This window comes from Cryptomeria japonica, chromosome 9 (assembly GCF_030272615.1).
Source record: "Cryptomeria japonica chromosome 9, Sugi_1.0, whole genome shotgun sequence".
NCBI classification, from domain to species: Eukaryota; Viridiplantae; Streptophyta; class Pinopsida; order Cupressales; family Cupressaceae; genus Cryptomeria; species Cryptomeria japonica.
In genome coordinates, this window is record NC_081413.1 from 688,528,594 (window position 1) to 688,546,840 (window position 18,247).

Sequence of the window (18,247 nt, forward strand, 5' to 3'; positions counted from 1 at the left end):
CAAACAGTGACTTGGCACCTCTTGATATATTGTTAAATGAAATCACAGAGGAAGAAAAACTGAAAAACATAGAGAAAATTTATGATACTCTAACTGTTGATGAGAAAGAGCAAGTTGAGAACAGTGTTATACTGCATATGGACATGTACAAGAAAGTTTTGATGGAAGTAGCAAATGAAATTCCTGATGATTTATTCAAAAGGTTAGAAGCTAGAAGGCAAGTAGTGATTGAATTAGATAAGAAAATAAAAATAGAGAAACTACTTGTTGTATATCCAATAAACTCTCCAAAGGAAATTGATGATTTGATTGCTTAGGCAAACTAGACAGTATTCTCTACTGCACATTGGCACATTTCACTGATGGTAGGAAGAGTTACTGAAGTAATAGAGGAAACAAAAGATGGTTGGGATATATTCCTAGTTGACAAGGAAAAACAAGAAGAGTACAGTAACCCTAAACCTATAAAGGTGTATCAAAAAGATAGAGACAAGGGGAAAGGCAAAGTGGGTGGACCACCAAGTATCAAAGTTAAAGACAACCTACCCCCACCGGTGAGAATTACAACTACTGAAAATCAACCGACAGCAGAAAGTATGGACATAGAGGATAAAAATCCTAATTCTGAAGTTCTATATACTATAAATGTTAATACCCAAAAGATCAACATAATAGTAGATAAAGATACAACTGACAAGTCAGATATGGCTAATGAGCCTTCGGTAGCAGGGGAAACAGAGAAATCGGTAGAGGATACAGAGAAAAAGGTAGAGACTGAGGCACAAACTGAGACAACACAACATTCAGAGAAACCAACAGAGCTAAAGGCTCTAGAACAATAGGTACATAAGGAAACAGTGCCACCGGTAAGTAGTGAAGTAGGAAAATCGGTGCTAAAAGAAATGCAGACACAAACTGACTTGCCAAAGGTCAATACAAGCATGGTTACTTCTACCGGTACTCAGATTGTTGGATCATCATCAACATTTAAGTCAACAAATGTGACTGAGGTATTACTTGATTCTATTAAGAAAATAACTGACTGCAGTTCACAGGCTTATAAGGAAATAGATGATTCTATACCAATTTTGAAGGCAATAGCTCCAAACTGTAACATAGATAATAAAGATTCTTTAGGACAATTGGTTACGTTGTGTAAATATATTTCTGAAAATATTGAGAAAATAAAGGAGGAGTCAGTAAAGGATAAGGTAGAGATTGAGAAACAAAAATTCTTTGATGAGGAAATAAAGAAGTGTAACAGAGATTTTGACACACTTCTACCGAAACTATGTAGTTTGTTAAAAGAATACAAAACTCTGTATAAAGATACATGTATAACAAACTTTTTGACTGTAGATATTGACAAGAAAATAAGCAAGGCATAGGATGAGATAAATAAGCTTGCAGACAATTTTGTCAACTCACCTGATTCATTATCAGTTTTTGAAGAGAAGATAGCAAATTTTGAGGAAGAATTACTCAAACTGGAAAGAGAGAAAGAAAGAATAATAAATAAGGCAAAACATTTGAGATCTAAACTGAGTCCAAGATTGGACTATTTAGCATCTCTGCAAAAGGAAATTTCAGAGGCATTAACACAGGGAAGCAAAACACCGGCAGAGCATTTGCAGCATCTCACCAGTACAGTAAAAAGAACTAAGACAACAATAAAAGACAGCAAGAAGTTTATGGATAGTATAAACTTAATTTTGGGAGATCTTTTTCAGATAATAACTACCCAACTACAAGGTTGAGGATATGGATAGATGAAACTATAAACTCTACTGACATCTTGACAACCTTTTTCATTGATGCCAAAGGAGTAGTGGGATGAGAAAGTTCAAAACACAGGAATCATATGCTCAGGGGGAGCTCTCACATTTTTGGTAACATTTTTGGACTACACATTTTTGATACTTTTTGAAATTTCTCATGAGTGTTGCCATCAATGCCAAAGGGGGAGATTGTTGGCATATGGACACTCCAATGAGACATTGTATGTGATTGAAGGTTTTGTCATTGATGGCAACCTTGCAATCCTATGGCATCGACAAAGACATTATACTGGCAAAGCATTACACAGGCAACCTTGCAATCCTATGGCACCGGCAAGACATTATACCAGCAAAGCATTACACAGGCAAGACAGTGCACCGGCATCAGAAGATCACTCTACACCGACACCGTCATAGAAGAAAACATGTATATCGACACAGAGGCCGACAAGATTTTTGTTATGTAATATTTTGTTTATTATTGTAAGCCAACTTGGCAAATTGTAAAATGACTCTTATATATAAACGAGATCATTGTAGACATTTGGTAAGTGATGTAAGGAGCATAAAATAAAATTATTAGGCAGACATAATGTGCAAATTATAGGTCAAGGGTATATGTAAAGAACAGAGCAGGAACTGGTACTAAATCTAGCATTGAAGATGCTATTGTAAAGTAGTACAAGCCATTGGATTAGTATAATGCTTATTGTAAGTCAGTATGACTTCCCATTGAGCAGTGAGCTCTAGGCAGTTGGCCTTCCTGCATGTGTAGGCCCCTATTATAAGTAATATTCTCTTATTGGCCAGTGAGTGAATATTATGGGTCACAAATCCCACTGAGGTTTTTCTCACACCGGGTTTCCTCGTTAAACATCTTGTGTTATGGTGTACTTTTCATGTGGATATTCTTGATTTAGTTTATTGCATTATTTCTTGCATACCGGTACACTGCTATATTATGTTCTGCATGTTTTATCTTAAGAAATTCTTATTACCGGTTAGATACTGATTCAGCCCCCCCCCCTCTCAATATCTATGGGACCCCTAACACATTTCTCACTTGCCTCCTAAACATTCTTCTAGAACCTCTCTAATCTCAATCAATTTTTCTTAATTCATCCTTTCATATCATTTCCCTAAGTTTGAGGAGGTCACATCTCAAGTTCGGAAGAAAGTCTTCTAAATGCAATAAAAACTTTATTTCTTCAACAAGTTAACTTGTTGAGTTCCCCAGATTTGTAAGGACTATTACAAATTTGTCCCCAAAGTCCTCTTAACCATTAATGGTTTTTCCAACCTCCCCTCATATTTAGATATTTTCTCTCTAACTTAACCCTCATCTAACTCAAGGGTCTCATCAAGCACTCATGGCCTTGACCCTAGTTGTCCCACCTAACCCTTGCACTAGAGTTTATCCCTTGGGTAAAAGCTTTATCCAATGGATGACCCTAATTGAACCATAATTCAACCTCCTAAGTTGACCTTCATGTCTTCTTAGGTAGTTAATACCTCTTGCATATCCTCTCAAGTCACCTCTTGTTGACAATTGTCACCATTTCATTGGTGAAAATTATAAACATGGATTGAGTGACTTTCAATCCTAACCATTGTTAAGATTATTCAATCTTAACCATTCATTTCCCTATTTCCTCTATAAATAGAGATCAATTTTTTCATTCTCCATATCCAAGTTTCATGTATCTACATTATAGTCTAATTGTATCAAGCATTTTAGCCTCTCTTTGTTAGAATAACATTTTAGCATTAAGAAGCATTTCATATCATTATATATCCATGTTAGTATATCATGTTAGGATAGTTTGTTAATATATTTATCATATCATTATCTTCATCCTAGATTAATATCATAGTTTCAACATATCATATATAGATCTTAGAATGCATTCATGCATGTAGATACAATATCACTTGTTCTTGGAGTTGTCATTCCCAAGTCACATGCTCAATGATCTAAGAGAAAAACATTGACTTTAGGGATCATATGAGATAGAGAATAATGAGACATATCTTGGTGAAGTTAAACTAGTTTAAGTTAGCTAATCTTTACAGTCAAAAGTCTCATTGGTATGTTGGTCTTTTGATCTCAATGTTGGTATTTTGATCACCACATATTCCAACACACAGATTCAAAAGATCAAATCCAATCTACTGCAAACCATATTTAAGAATGAAAGATTTAGATTACTAAGTTTAGTAATGTATGCACTGATCGACCTAAAGATAGATGAAACACATTTAATGTATACAACTAGTATGCAATCATTCTTTAGATAGAGAATAAGATCTTGTTGAAAAAGAGAACTGATAGTCGGTAGAGCAATCTGATATGATTCTATGGGAGTAGATGAGAAAGTTATTTTTTTTGTGAAACTAAAGATATCTCTTGAAGTTGATTGTGTGAGAGATGTTATGTTCTTATGGGAAGTGCATTGCTAAATAGTATAGACAGAGAGAGTTAGAGTGTGAGCAGTTACAAAATAGACTAGTGAGGGTTGTTGTAGTAGTAGAAGATTGAGGATAGAGAGTAATCAGAGATAGGTGAAGTTGAGGCGAAGTAAACAAGACATAAGAGTATATAATAGAGAAGAAGAACATAGAACTATTTGTAGAGAACTGATAGAGTGCAATCCTTAGAAGCAAAGAGAGTCATTCTCAAGATATGAGAATTTTGTAGTGTTACAAAATTTATTTGTTACCTCACTATATCATTGTAAACCTGAATCTTATTGTATTTTCTCTGAGTGGGTTCTCAGAGGAGGGGTAGGTTCTCCTTTGAGTAGGTGCTCCTTGGATTGATGCCCTAAAAAATCTTGTAAATTGTTATTTACCTATGAGGATGGATTGGAGCAGTACACTCTAGCAGCAATTATTACTGAGGTTTTTCCCACATTGGGTTTTCCTCGTACATCTGGTGTTATGTGATGTTCTCTTATGTGTGTATGTTTAGTTTTACATTACATTGTTAAAGTTTGTACATTGAACTTAAATTTTTGAAATACATTGATTTACGCCCCCCTCTCAGTGTCCATTTGTGTTCTTCAATTAGTATCGAAGCACTAGGTTCCCCTATAGGTAAAGCATTCTCTAGCTTGGGTAGATTTTGGTTAGTGAACACAATGGTTAGGTATGAATCCTAATCTTCGAAAGAACCTATGTTTGATGGCACCAACTATGCCTTCTAGAGTAGAAGAATGGAGACATATTTGTCTTCCCTTGGGTTTTGTGTCTGGATGTCAGTAAAAAATGGTTACACTATTCCTCAAGTTCTTCCTACTGACCTTGATGATAAAAGGGAATATGAGAATAATGCCAAAGCTAAGAATGCAATCTTAAGTAGTTCGTCAGAAGAAGAGTTTGTGAAAGTCATGCATTTCACATCAACAAAAGAAACTTGGGACAAGCCGCAAAGTGTATATGAAGGAAATACCAAAGTTAAAGAAGCCATACTGCAAAATCTAAGAACTCAGTTTGAAAATATAAAAATGAAAGAAGAAGAGAAGATAGCTAATTATCTGCAAAGAGTGGATGAGGTTGTGACTACTATAAGAGGACTCAAAGAAGAAGTCAAAGATGAAGTTACTATCAAGAAGGTTCTAAGATCATTAACCTCAAAGTATGATACTATAGTGTCATAAAATTGTGGCCATTGCAAATTGTGAGAACATTAGGGTCTTCATGTTGGTGATTTGAATCCCAAGCTTGACCAAGGACTTGAGACTTTCTCATCCCTAGAAACTGCACTTTTCTACCCTCTACACTGCTTGAACTTGCTTCATGTCCTAAAACAAGGGCAGGACAAGGGCGTGGCGCCCTTGTCCCCCCTAGGACAGCGACATGGCACCCCTATCCTCCTAGGATAGGGGCGTGACACCCTTTGCACCCCTTTCCCCCCTAGGATAGGGGCATGGTGCCCCTGTCCTTCTAGGATAGAGGTGTGGCACCCTTGTCCTTGCCCTATTTTGGGGCCCCCTCTATCCTATCTTTGAATTGGACTTTGCATAAAGCAGAAAAAACTTTCCTTGTGTTAGCCTATGACGAAAAATCAGTCAATTAACCCTAATTGAAGAGTATATAAGTGGAATTTTCCCTCCTGTTATCACTATTTTAAAAATGGATGTTCTTAGCCCATAATTGGCTAGGTTTTTGAAAATTTTGAGTCTGGTATGCCCTAGTTGCTTCAAAATTGTTTTAAGTCCTAAGGGGTTCAGGGTTTAGGTTTTAAGTCACTTCAATATTTGAGAAAAAACCTTTGGTTTCTAATTTTGCATTACTTTATTCACTTAAGTAATAGGTCCTTTTGTCATGCAAAGTGTTCCCCCCATTGTTTTTAACCTAGGCGGTCCTTTTAAATGTTTTAATTTTTATTCGCCTTTAAATTGCCTTTTCTAATGACCGTCGAGCCTTGTGATTGTTGCGCAACTCTCAATCAATCAGATGGCCCGCATGGATTCGTGAACTCAACATGCCCAAAAGTTACCTATCGCGAAGTAGCGAAAAGGTTTGGCGGGACCCAGCGATGAGGACTTCTTTTTGGGCTAAAGGGCAATTGGTTTGGAAAGAGATCAACGACCCATGTTGATTCACAACCTAAAGATGCTCATGGTTTGCAAGTTGTGAAATAGCAAAAAGATGGTGGGCTCGGGTGAAGTGGTTAGTAGAAAGAGTAACAATAGTGCAATTCCCTAAGATCTGACGACCCGCGTTGTTTTGCGAGATAAAGATAACTGAGTTTTGCCCTTCATGAAATAGAAAAAGGGTTTGGTGGGCCCAACGTCCAAGCTTCATCCAATGTTCTATCTAATCGGATGGCCTTCATTATTTCATGAGATCAAAGTGCACATGTTTTAACTATTGCGAAATAGAAAAAGGTTGTGGTGGGTCCTAGAAGCCGGCGGGTTTTCTAATGAGTAAAGAGTGAGCGGTTTAGAGAATAATCAACGGCCTGCATTGATTTGCAACCCAAAGATGCTCGAGAGTTAGTTTTCATGAAATGGCGAAATGACATGGCATTCCAAGTGAGCAGTCCAGGAGGTAGGGATCACAAATAAAAAGGTTACACGTGTCCTCCAGATCATGTAAATCAAAGAAAAAACTTGGCGACCAAGTGGTGGGCCCAACAAACAAAATGATATAAAATTAAGACAAAGAGGTGACCTGTTAGGCACAGGTGGCATTTCAGAAGTGGATCTCGCTGAAGTCTTTCAGCGAGTAGGAAGTTGACATGTCAGTTCAAGAGGGATCGAATGCCAAAGTGAATGGCACTGATTCAGAGGGCCCACGTCTGCCAGTTCTAATAGGTTGTTAAAGGAAGGGCATCTCAAGAAGGATCTAACAACAGGCATTATTTCGCAACCTTTAAATGCATGATGGTTACCTTTCACGAAATAGCGAAAATGGTTAGTGTTAACCGTTTTGAGCACGATTAGTGATATAAATTGCCAGGTTAGGACAATGTAAAGATCGATCAAGTTTCAGTTGATCGGATAGCTAGCACAGCTTCGTGAGGTCAAGATGCAAGATAGTTACCCATCGTGAAATAGTGAAAGAATTTTCAGCCTGTTGCCAAGCAAGGAAGAGTCAAAAGGGTAAAAGTGGTGCAAGTTCTATCTAATCCAATGGTTGGCGTCTTTTCACTAGATGAACATGCAAGAGCTTTACGCTCTGCAAAACAATGAAAGAGCAAAATGAAAAATACTCAGAGTAGTTTTGATCCGTTGGAGCCAAATTTTTGAATTCTTTCATGAATTCAATTCTAAAGGGACGACCGAAGCATGCGGTGTTAATGTCGCAGTTAAGGATCCAAATTGTCATATATATCCCTGCATCAATTGAATGAGGGTATCATTTCATAGAAGAAGTTGTAGAGAGAGTTGGTGTAGAGCAGAAGTTTGCAAACCGAAATTAGGTTCTCTTGCTCTTTGTTTACCCATTGCTTAAAGATTGTTGAATTGTGGTCTTGTCCTGTTAGAAAATTGCTTTGATTGATAATTGGCTTAGTTGCATACTCCTAAAATGGGACCCAGAAGAGAATTAACAGGGAAGGTAAATTAGTAGGACCGAAATATTTGTGATGACTTTCTTGAGCAATTAACCATGTCGACCAATGTCGGGGCTAGGGCCAAGGAGTTAGTGCAAAAAAAGCCCCATTTGAAAATTGGGGATGGTTTATATGATAAAGGAAATTGGTTGAGGGACCCTGAAATGGGGATATCCGGTCTCAGTTTGTTTAAAGTGGGTTTTGGTTAGAGACATACCCCTTCCCCTATGAATAGTATCTGAAATTTAGATGTAGGGAAACTTGTGGTCCTTGGTGTGTTCATGGACATTGATTTCTTGATCCTAATCGCACAAAGTTATGACCCTGCTACTAGATACATTAGAAACATAAAGGGATCAGCCCTTGTCAAAATCAAAGATGATGAATTTAGGAATTTCTTCAAGCTTAGTGAAGCTTCTAGCTATCTTGAGCCTATTGATTTTGAGGCATTAACCCAAGTTTACAATGCCCAAAGAGATCATCTTAGGGTGGCCCATTGAGAGAATTTTTTGTCCAAATAGGGGGATTAACAGTTGTAGTCCCTAGCACAATGGAGCCATTTTCCTTGAATTTATTTACCTTGAGAGCTAAGGGTATGTACTAGACACCGTGTCAAATTTTTGGAGAAGATGCTGAGAAAAACATGCCCGTCCATTATATGTTAATGATTGCCCAAATTTTGAACCCTTCCCTGGCCATAACATTTGACTTCGCTCCTTTCCTCTTTGATGATATCCATGTAGGCCTAGTAGGAATTAAGAATGGTAAGGTAGACAAGCCATTTGGATGGTATTCCTTGTTGATGCATATGTTTCTATTCAAAGGGGCGATTATTTTGCAAAAGAGATGGAATTGGTTAAGGTCAAGGATAAAGAGGAAATGCCAGTGCAATTGTGGAGTACTGTTCTATCTTGGGATAGAGAGGATGCAAGTTATCTGAAGTTTGATAGATGCTTTGCCTCTAAAATTAGAGTTCTCTTGTGTGCAAAAAACCCTAGGATTCCCAAGGCTCTTTTGGAATTCCTTAGTCCCAAAGAGTTTGCAGAGGATATCAAGATTGTTGATAACTGGGGAGATATGTATCTATATCCCGTTTCTATTGTTTTGAGAGTATATGGTTTTAGAGGAACCCCTTATCTACTACCCTATCAGGTTCCATTAAATATAGGCATTGCAGAAGTATTAAGACAGATTGGAGGAGTGCAGGAGGCCGAGTTAACTAACAAGGGTAAAGGGACAATTTTCCCAACCATCGCCACAGCTCATCATTTTGTAATTACCAAAGGTGGATGGAAGTATTTTGAAGAATTCTTTAAACCATACATGTTATCAACTGCAGTGTCAAGGTGTACCGACCCTGAAGATTTCTTCAACGACATGTTCATGAAGAGAGCAGTTTGTAAAATCAGGCCTCACCAATTCCAATTCCCTGAAAATTTGATCAGGAATGAATTTAGTCTAGATGAGCAGGAGTTGAGGAAGGAGAAGTGGATTGCATATAGAAGATCCCTTGAATTTATCTATCAATTTGATTCTAGTTATGATCCTCTCTCTAGTTTTACCCCTTTTAAAGAAAAGGTTAAATTCTTAATTCTTTATTTTGAAGATTTAATGCAAACCCTGTAGGAAAAAAGAGAAGCCATAATGTAGAATGATCCTAGTAGGGCTAAATTGGTCCTAGCCAAGCCTACCTTTGCTAAGGCTATTCCACCAGGTGATTATATAATGCACAAGAGATCTAAGTATACTGTAATGATGCCAGTAATAGGTGAACCTTCTACTTCTAGAGGGAAAAGGGTCATTGAAGATATTATTGAGATTCAGGGTTCGCCTGAGAGGCAGAGGATAGGTAAAGAAATTGAAACTGATGACCCTTAGTAATCTCCATCTCAGTCCCCTATTCATATATGATATGAGCAAGCATTGGCTGAGCAATTGATACAATTGGGGAGTCTGGGTGAAATTGCCTACACCTACAATGAGACTCAAGAAGGAATGCCAGAAGCACCACCCTGTGCTAAAATGGATATAACTGATGGTGAGCTACAGGGAAAAGAATTGGACATTACTGTCAAACAAGCTAGTGAAGAATTCCTAGCTGATAGTAATTTTGTCACATCAGGAGCTTTTATGCAGTTTCTATGGAAGCAAAATATTGATCAGTTCAAGATCAGATGTGAGAAAAGGGTAAATGAATAGCCTCTCAAGGATGCAACCCAAGTGGAGGAAGAGGTTAAACAAGAAATGATGGCTGAGTTCAAAGCTATCACTCTTGAGGTTGGAAGAGAGATGGTGGATAAGGTTGGTGTGCTAATGCATTGGTTCTTGAAGTGGTCAGAAAGGAAACTAAGCCAATGAAGGGAGTGCTATTCAGCAAAGATGATGCTTCTTTGGTTATGTGGTCGCTTAAAAGAGATGAATGTAGAAGAAGGAAAGATACCTCACAGTCTAACCTTCTAGGAGCTATGATAGTCAGAAGAGTTTAGGATACAGGGGTGGTGGAAGCAGCCAGTACTATTTTAGAGACTACTAAGTTCAATGTAGCAGTAGTAGAGAAGGAAGCAAAAGAAAAGGTTGATCTTCAAATTAAGTTGGAAACAATTCTAAAGACTTATAATGAAGCCAAAAAGGAGGTAGCCAGCAAGGACACTATCATTGCCAAACTTCAAAGTCAACTGATGGGAAAATACCAAGGAGGTGAGTCCTCTACTTTGGAAATTTCTTCTTCTCTAGCAAGGCCCCCACCTACTAGTCCCATCATAGAATTCCCTCCTTCTCCTATGCCTTCTGGTTTTCAACCAACTGAGATTTATCAACATGAATTGGAAAAGTTCAAAGAGGCTCACGCCTTATTTGCAAATAACTATGAGGAGAAGATAAAGTCTACAATTTTGAGTTTTGCTGACATCGTTGATGCTCCCACGGTACATATCAATATGAAGAGAATTTTTGACACTCTTTGTGAGTTAAATGAGGACAAGGCCATTCTAGAGCCTATTCTAAATAAGTGGATCCCGAGGTAAGTAGATTTAGAATTCATGTGTGTATCTTATGATGAAGCCGGATCCAATGCCACTATCAAATCCACATGTGAATTGACCAAAGGTTTGACAAAGTTGGTAGAAGGGAAAGCCAATGTGGAAAGGAAGGCTAATTTATATAGAAAAGAGTATACTGAGCACAAATTTGAACTATTTCCTGGAGGTTTTGTCAACCAAAATCAGATAAAGGACAAATAGGTATGGTTGGATGAGTTAGGAGCTAATCTGTCTCTAAGGGTAAATGAAATAATCAATAAAGATAACACCTCACTATTTGTTAAAACAATTGAGGAAATAGAAAAAATCAAATCACATTATGGTTTCTTGGAGTCAGAAGTGAGAAAAATAAGGAACTCTTGGAAAAAGCTATTAAAGTTGAAGAAAAAGATTATTGGCTACTCATGGCGTACCGATGATGTTTTTCAAGAGTGGTCCAAAAAATATGCGGTGCAGGAAGAAGATGCTCCAGAATAGTTGGAAGATGCTCCAGGATAGTTAGAGGATATTGCAGAAGAGTTACCAACTGAAAAGGCCACTAAGACAGAAAGAGACTTGTAACTGCTTTTTGAAACAAAGTATAGTTGTAACAAATTTTCCTAGGGAAGTCTGAAGCTTTGTATGCATCCATGTTGTTATAAATGGATACCAGGACTGTAGGAATAGGATATCGCAAGAAATTGTAAGAAAACTCTGTAGAAATATATCTGGGATTTTCCAGTCATATAAAGAACGCTCTAATGTTTTTGTAATATTTTCTGAAATTAATATCAATATACAGACCATCAATTTTCAGCCTAGAATTTGTGTTGTCTTCGGGTGTGCTTGCAAATATTTACTGGTCTCAATCTTAGTAATTTAGGGTTATTCATTTGAGCATGGATTGTAAGGCAATCTTTTATAGGTGTGTTTCTTATCTTTTCTCTTCAGGAGGGAAATTAAATACGCAAGAAATATCTCTGTCAGTAAGTTACTTGTTTAGAAACTTTGAATGTGATGAATGCTTTCTAGTTTGATAAGGATGAATTTTCATATATGTCAGGCGTATGTGGGGTTTATAAAAACTGAGGTGATGGGATGTGTGGAGATGTCTAATTGTGGGAATATTGTTTAAACTTAGATGACTCTGTGGCCTGGATAAGGCACTGATATATATTGTAGTTATCTTTTTACATAATTTGTGGATCAACACTGAATAGGAGCATGGGCTTTATTTCTTTGTTTTAGTTAGTTTTAAGGTGAATATATTCATTTCTTTTTAGACTGGTTTACTGTGGATCTGTCTTTTAAAGTGTTAATTTAGTTCACAAGAGGTTTACCCACCTGAACTTTGGATAAGTTTGAAGTGTAGAAGGTTATTTAAACCTTGTCATATGTTTCTCTGAAGTTTCTTTTCCCTGATCTCTCTTTTATAGACAGAGTTGTTATTTTCTTCCAAGGGATAAAAGGGGAATCAAAATTTGAGAACAACACCTCCCATTTACATGAGTTCAAGAAGCGATAAGTTGGATGAGTGGGAAGTTTACATGAGTTCAAGCATTCAAACATTCCTTTCCAACATTGAGCATTCTCATTTCTCCTTTCAAGGCTAGGTGTTGCATTCAAGTCAAGGATTCAACCATTGAAGAGGAGATCCCTTTCAACATCCAATTGAATACAAGAAAATCTACCTACATTATATCTACAACCTCCCTTGAGGTGATTTACATTTACTTGCAAGTGATTTCTTTTAGCATTTAGTTAATTCCAAAACTGGGGTTTGACCTGAAGGTAAATCCTCAATCCAAACCCCTTTTCCTCTCTTTTTTGTGTATAGGTTGCAGGTGCATAGTTGTGTTTACAGATTTAGACTCCATTAGAAGAGGCAAAAAAACCCTTTTCATTTCACAGATTTTTCGGAGGACTGTGGACACTTGTAGCACGGTTCTAACAACTTTTCTTCAAATTCGCAAGGTAGCTTCGTCTCAACATATTATAGCCAGATCTAGGTGCACAACTTCATCTCACTCTTCTTTCTCAAGTTATAATCAGTTCTTTGCTACTTTTACACTTAGTCTTGTTGGTATTATGGATATGTTGCATTGGTTTTGTCATTGATGTCAACACTTATCAACACTTATATTTCTAGAGATCTTTGGTTATGTTGAACCAACACATTATGTTCACTGGCAAGTTCAGTGACTTATGCATAGTCATCGACATTTGGTTTGCCGACAGCTTATATCATTCATCGGAAGGTTATATCATTCACGACACTGAGGATGACTTGTTATTATCAGGAAATCACTTGGTTATGTCAAAGACATGGTTTGGACACTTGGTTTTGGAGATTTGGTTGTTCATCTAATCGGGTTGACATATTTGTTGTTACCAAAAAATTGGTCTAGGTTATGGACCAGCATGCGTCATCTATTCCAGATCAGCACGACATGTTATGGAGATGACTTAATCAATTAACATCGTTGTTGAGCCGACATGATGCATCACATCTTGAGTTACTTGTAGTAGATTTTATTGTATTACTCTTAGTAAGCTGACCTACACATTTGGCCTTAGGTTTTGGTATATATGTAAGATCTCAATTGAGAGATTAACATTGTGATGGTATGTAATAAGGTATTGTGAGGTTGTGATATTTTGTATATGTGAATATAAGCAATGCTACTCATGCAAACATCATTTGAAGATTCTAGGAAGGTTTGAAGGAGACAATCAGAGCTTAACCGGTACTGAATCCAACATTGTAGATGCTACTTTGAGTAGTACATTATCATTGGATTTAATCATCTAATTATAGTCAGTGTGACTCCCTTTTGTGATTGAGGAGTGAACTCTAAGCAGCTGGCCTATCTGCATGTACAGACCCCATTTGTATACACATACTATCTGCAGTAGTATCATTTGATTGTGGGTAAGGTTTCCCATCGTGGTTTTTCCCCTTACAGGGTTTCCATGTACAAATCTTTGTGTTATGTGTTTCTCTTTTTGTTTCATGCATTAAGTTTCACTAATACTATCATTAACTGTTAATCTATTTATCGACATTAAGTTTGGTTCACCGATATTATGTATCAATGTTGGTTAAGTCATATTTGGGATGAAATTATTAGACAACTAATTCATCCCCCCCTCTCAGTTGCCTCTGGGTCCTAACAAGTCTTACAACACATAATTCAATCATTTTGCATTCTAAAAGAGTGGTTATCTTGTCATTTTAACACCATTATCAATTCATTTAGTATTTTATCTCTTCCCTAAGAGATTGGATCTAGTGAATTTTCTCCCTCTTTTAAATGTAATAGGGATAAAGTGTTTGAAGGGAAATCTGTAGTGAAACTTTCATCTCTCCTCGGAGGGAAGAAAAACTTTCCTCTTGATCTCTCCATCATTCACCTTTTTCACCATTACATTTTAGTGAGCCCGATGTCTTACATGCTTTATTCTGAAAATCATTGCATATTTTTCATTTACAAGTTTAATTTCATTTTGCAAAGTTAATGGTTAATTCATTCAAAACCCTAGTTTTTAAAATTCAACTTGTGTTTTATAAAAAGTTGCTCTATTGTTGTCTTAGATCTAAAAATTGCTTTGTTTTTCAAATTTAATTTCTTCATTCTCCAAATCAATTTACAAATCAAATTCACAAAATTAATAGGTTAATTGTTAAAACCCTAATTTTCAAAAATAATCTTGAAATTGAGCAAAAATTGAATTCCCATTTAATTTTCAGATTTGTGACTATTTTCAGACTTATCTTCTGTCCTACAATTCAAAATTTCAATTTCCCTCCTTTTTCAAAATTCAAAATTTCAAAAATTTAGTGGTTAGGTCATAAAACCCTAATTTTCAAATTTAATTGAATTTTGTGCAAATTTCAATCAATTTCAGTCAATTTCAGCTTTGTAAACATTTTTTTAAGGTGTCCCTATCCATTAGGTTTGACCCTTTTCAAATTTTCAATTCAATTCCTCTTTTTTCTTAGAACCCTAATAAGGTCCTCTTTTCACATTCAAACCTTCATTCTGCCTATCTAGAGATTGTAAAATCCACCAATTTTTTGGGATCCACTTGAAAATCATCGTAACTTTCACCCCTGAAAATTTTGAAAAATGTTGGTTGGACCGTGTGCACTTTCAACACGGTCCCTGGCTTTTCTTTCAAAAATTTTGGGAGACTATTATGACCATATTTAATAGCCCAAATCTAGAAAATTTGATTATTTTGTTCTTTTTTTTATCCCTCTAAAATAAAAAAATCCATTCACAATTCAACATTTCAAATTTCAAGATTTTTTTAAAAATTAATTGGTTAATTATAATCTGCCCTGATTTTAAAAAATTTTATTTCGTCAATTTTAAAATTAAGTGGTATCCCATTGGCCCTAATTTTAAATTTTGTTTTCCTTTCATTTATTATTAAATTATTTTTGAAATTGTGTCATTTTTTTCTTTCAACAAACTTCAAATTGTTTAATCATTATTTTCTCAAATTTTGCATTATTCAATTTTTGTGCACTTTATTCCTATTATTCAAAATTCAAATTTAAATTTTCCCTCTAGTGGATGAGTTTCACCACTATTAGTCCTACCTACACTATCCTCATTAGATAAACCATTAGAATTAAGGCTTCCCAAGGTTTAATTACCGAGGAGATGGAACATAATTTGGGTGACTTCTTTAATGAGGTTAATGCTAATTCTTCCCATCCTAATCACGTCCCTATCTATCCACTTGATGAATCCCATGATGAACACGAAGAATCTTTGACTAGAGTTTCCATAGATCAACTTTTAAAGTTGGACAATAAATTTGATAACTTTCAACAATGGATGTCACAAGAATACCCTAATGGTAAATCTCTTCCATTAATTCAAGGCCTTAAACACATGATTCAAAGTGATCAAAATGTAATTGATATATTGTGTGGCACTGCTCATATTATTGATTCTAATGCCATGCCTATATGTTGGAAATATGCCTCGAATTCTCCTGACCAGTGTTCGGGTTGATCGGTGTAACTTACCCCAATGGAACAATTTTTAGTGTGACTCTTATTGATGGGCTGATGGAATCTTCTTCCTGTGATCATTTTAACAAGTTATCAAGTCTGAAATGATCCAACGGTTGTCACTATACAGCGATGGGAAGATGATCAAAAGTTATTCCCTGCAGTTTGGTGACAAAGCACGTGCAAAAAGAAATGAGTTAAAGACCATGTAGGTTGAAGGTGGATCAACGACTATCACTATACTGCATGATGGAGATGCATGAACATTATCCATCGCAGCTTGGCAACCAAATGGTGGGACCCGACAACAGAGAAGCGTAGGCAAGTTAACTAGTGAGCAAGTCCAAGATGATCAGACGATTGTGGCTATTCTGCTATGGCGAGATGCACAAAGTTTATTCCCCATGACTTGGTGACCATGGTGGGACCCAACGACAAAGAAAATCTTCATTCCAAGCAGTTAGTGAGGTCATGCTAAAGTAGTAGGGTAGGGATCCCAGAGCCAATCGGGGGGTGCTATGTGGCGCAGCATAGAAAGAGATCAAGGAAGATCAGACGATCAGGATAGGTGTTTGGTTGTCTTCCCAATGACCCAATGGAATTGCCTTCGGTGATCGGGGTATCATTAGAGATCAGGAGAACTGGTTGTTTGCTACACCGATACCCGATGAGGTCGCCTTCGGCGATTGGGTTGACTAGATGAAAGTTATGCCAAAGTCCGATGAAGTCATTTACTAATGATCAAGGATCGAGGTAACTTCTGAGTGCTAGTTCCAATGGGCCGACAAAGTCATCTACTTCTGATTGGATATTGATGTAACTTTTAGTGCTAGTTTCGATGGCCGATGGGGAAGTATCCGACTGCGGATGGTTGCCCGGACCGAAGTCCAAAAGACTAGTAGGCAGATACTTGGAATTTTTTTGTCGGTGTATTTGAATATGCACCAACCTGACTTCTAGACGAATGTGGGATAATTTTTTTTTGATGAGTTCATGAATGGACAAGTTGTTACTCGATGGTTACGTTCCAAGGCCATTATATAAAATGACAGAGGAATGTTTGGTTGGATAGATGGTAGTTGCTAGAGATGTAACCAATGAGCAAAGCAAAGAAGGGTGTACATGAAGGCTGTGTGGAGATGATGGTTTTATTAGCTAAGTCAATGTGTCTACATATTGTGAGAATAGAGTTCTGAGATTAGAGTCTGAAAAAGAGGATTTGATAACTTTACTGTAATCGTGGGTTTTTTTACCTGTAAGGGTTTTCACACGTATATGTGGTGTCTTTCTCTAGTGCTATTCTGTCTGGTTCATCTTAATTTTTTGTTGGTGTTTATTTTAATGTACTGCAAACTAAAATTGAAATACTTCCTTTCTTTCTAATCCCCTTAGAATCAATGATAGGAGAGCATTTTAGGTGCATGGATTTCTTTACAAGTTGTATCAGAGCCATTTAGTTGTGTTATCCTTGTCGGGTAGGGCTATTTTGTGTTAATTATATTTTTAGTGGGAATCTGGCAAAGTATCTTATCTGTAGATTGAGATAGCACACACTTCTAGATGAGTGGAGATTGAGAAGTTCAATGGTTCAAACTTTGAGTTATGGAAACTCAAGATGGAAGATTTTCTAGTCAATTGAGATATGTGAGTTGCTATTTCTGGACAAAAACCTTCAAGCATGAAGCAAGAAGACTGGGATCTTGCAGATAGAAAATCCAAGGGATTGATCAGACTCTATTCGGCAGACTCTGTTCTGTTAAATGTTCATGAGGAAAAGACTGCATATCTTTTGTGGAAGAAACTTGGAGATATTTATCAGGGGAAGTCTCTGGTAAACAAGTTGTTCCTGAGGAAGAAGTTGTATTCCTTGAAGATGGACGGGGGTACATCTATTGTAGATCATCTGAATGTTTTCAACATGATGGTTGTTCAGCTAAATTCTATGGGAGTCAAGATTGATGACGAGGATCTATGTATGCTTCGGTTATGTTCTCTGCTTGACACATGGGATCATCTGGTAATGGCCATTGGGAGTACAACAAGAATGTTCACAATAGAAGGTGTGGTTGCTTCATTGCTCTCAAAAGAAACATGAAGGAAATATTCTGAGATGGTCAAGGAGGCCCTTGTTGTTCGTGGCAAGATAGAGGACAAGAAGTATAAATCAAAGTCAAAGGAAAGTTCTTCTCCTGGAAAGAAGTCCAAAGAGAAGTGTTAGAACTCTGGGCAGGTTGGTCACATTTGGAAGGATTGCAAAGTGAAGAAGAAGAAAGAAAATAAGAGTTCTTCAAATTTTGGGTGCTCACAGAATGAGGATGGAGATGCCTTCTAAGATATTTTGGTAAGTCAGACATCTATTAAT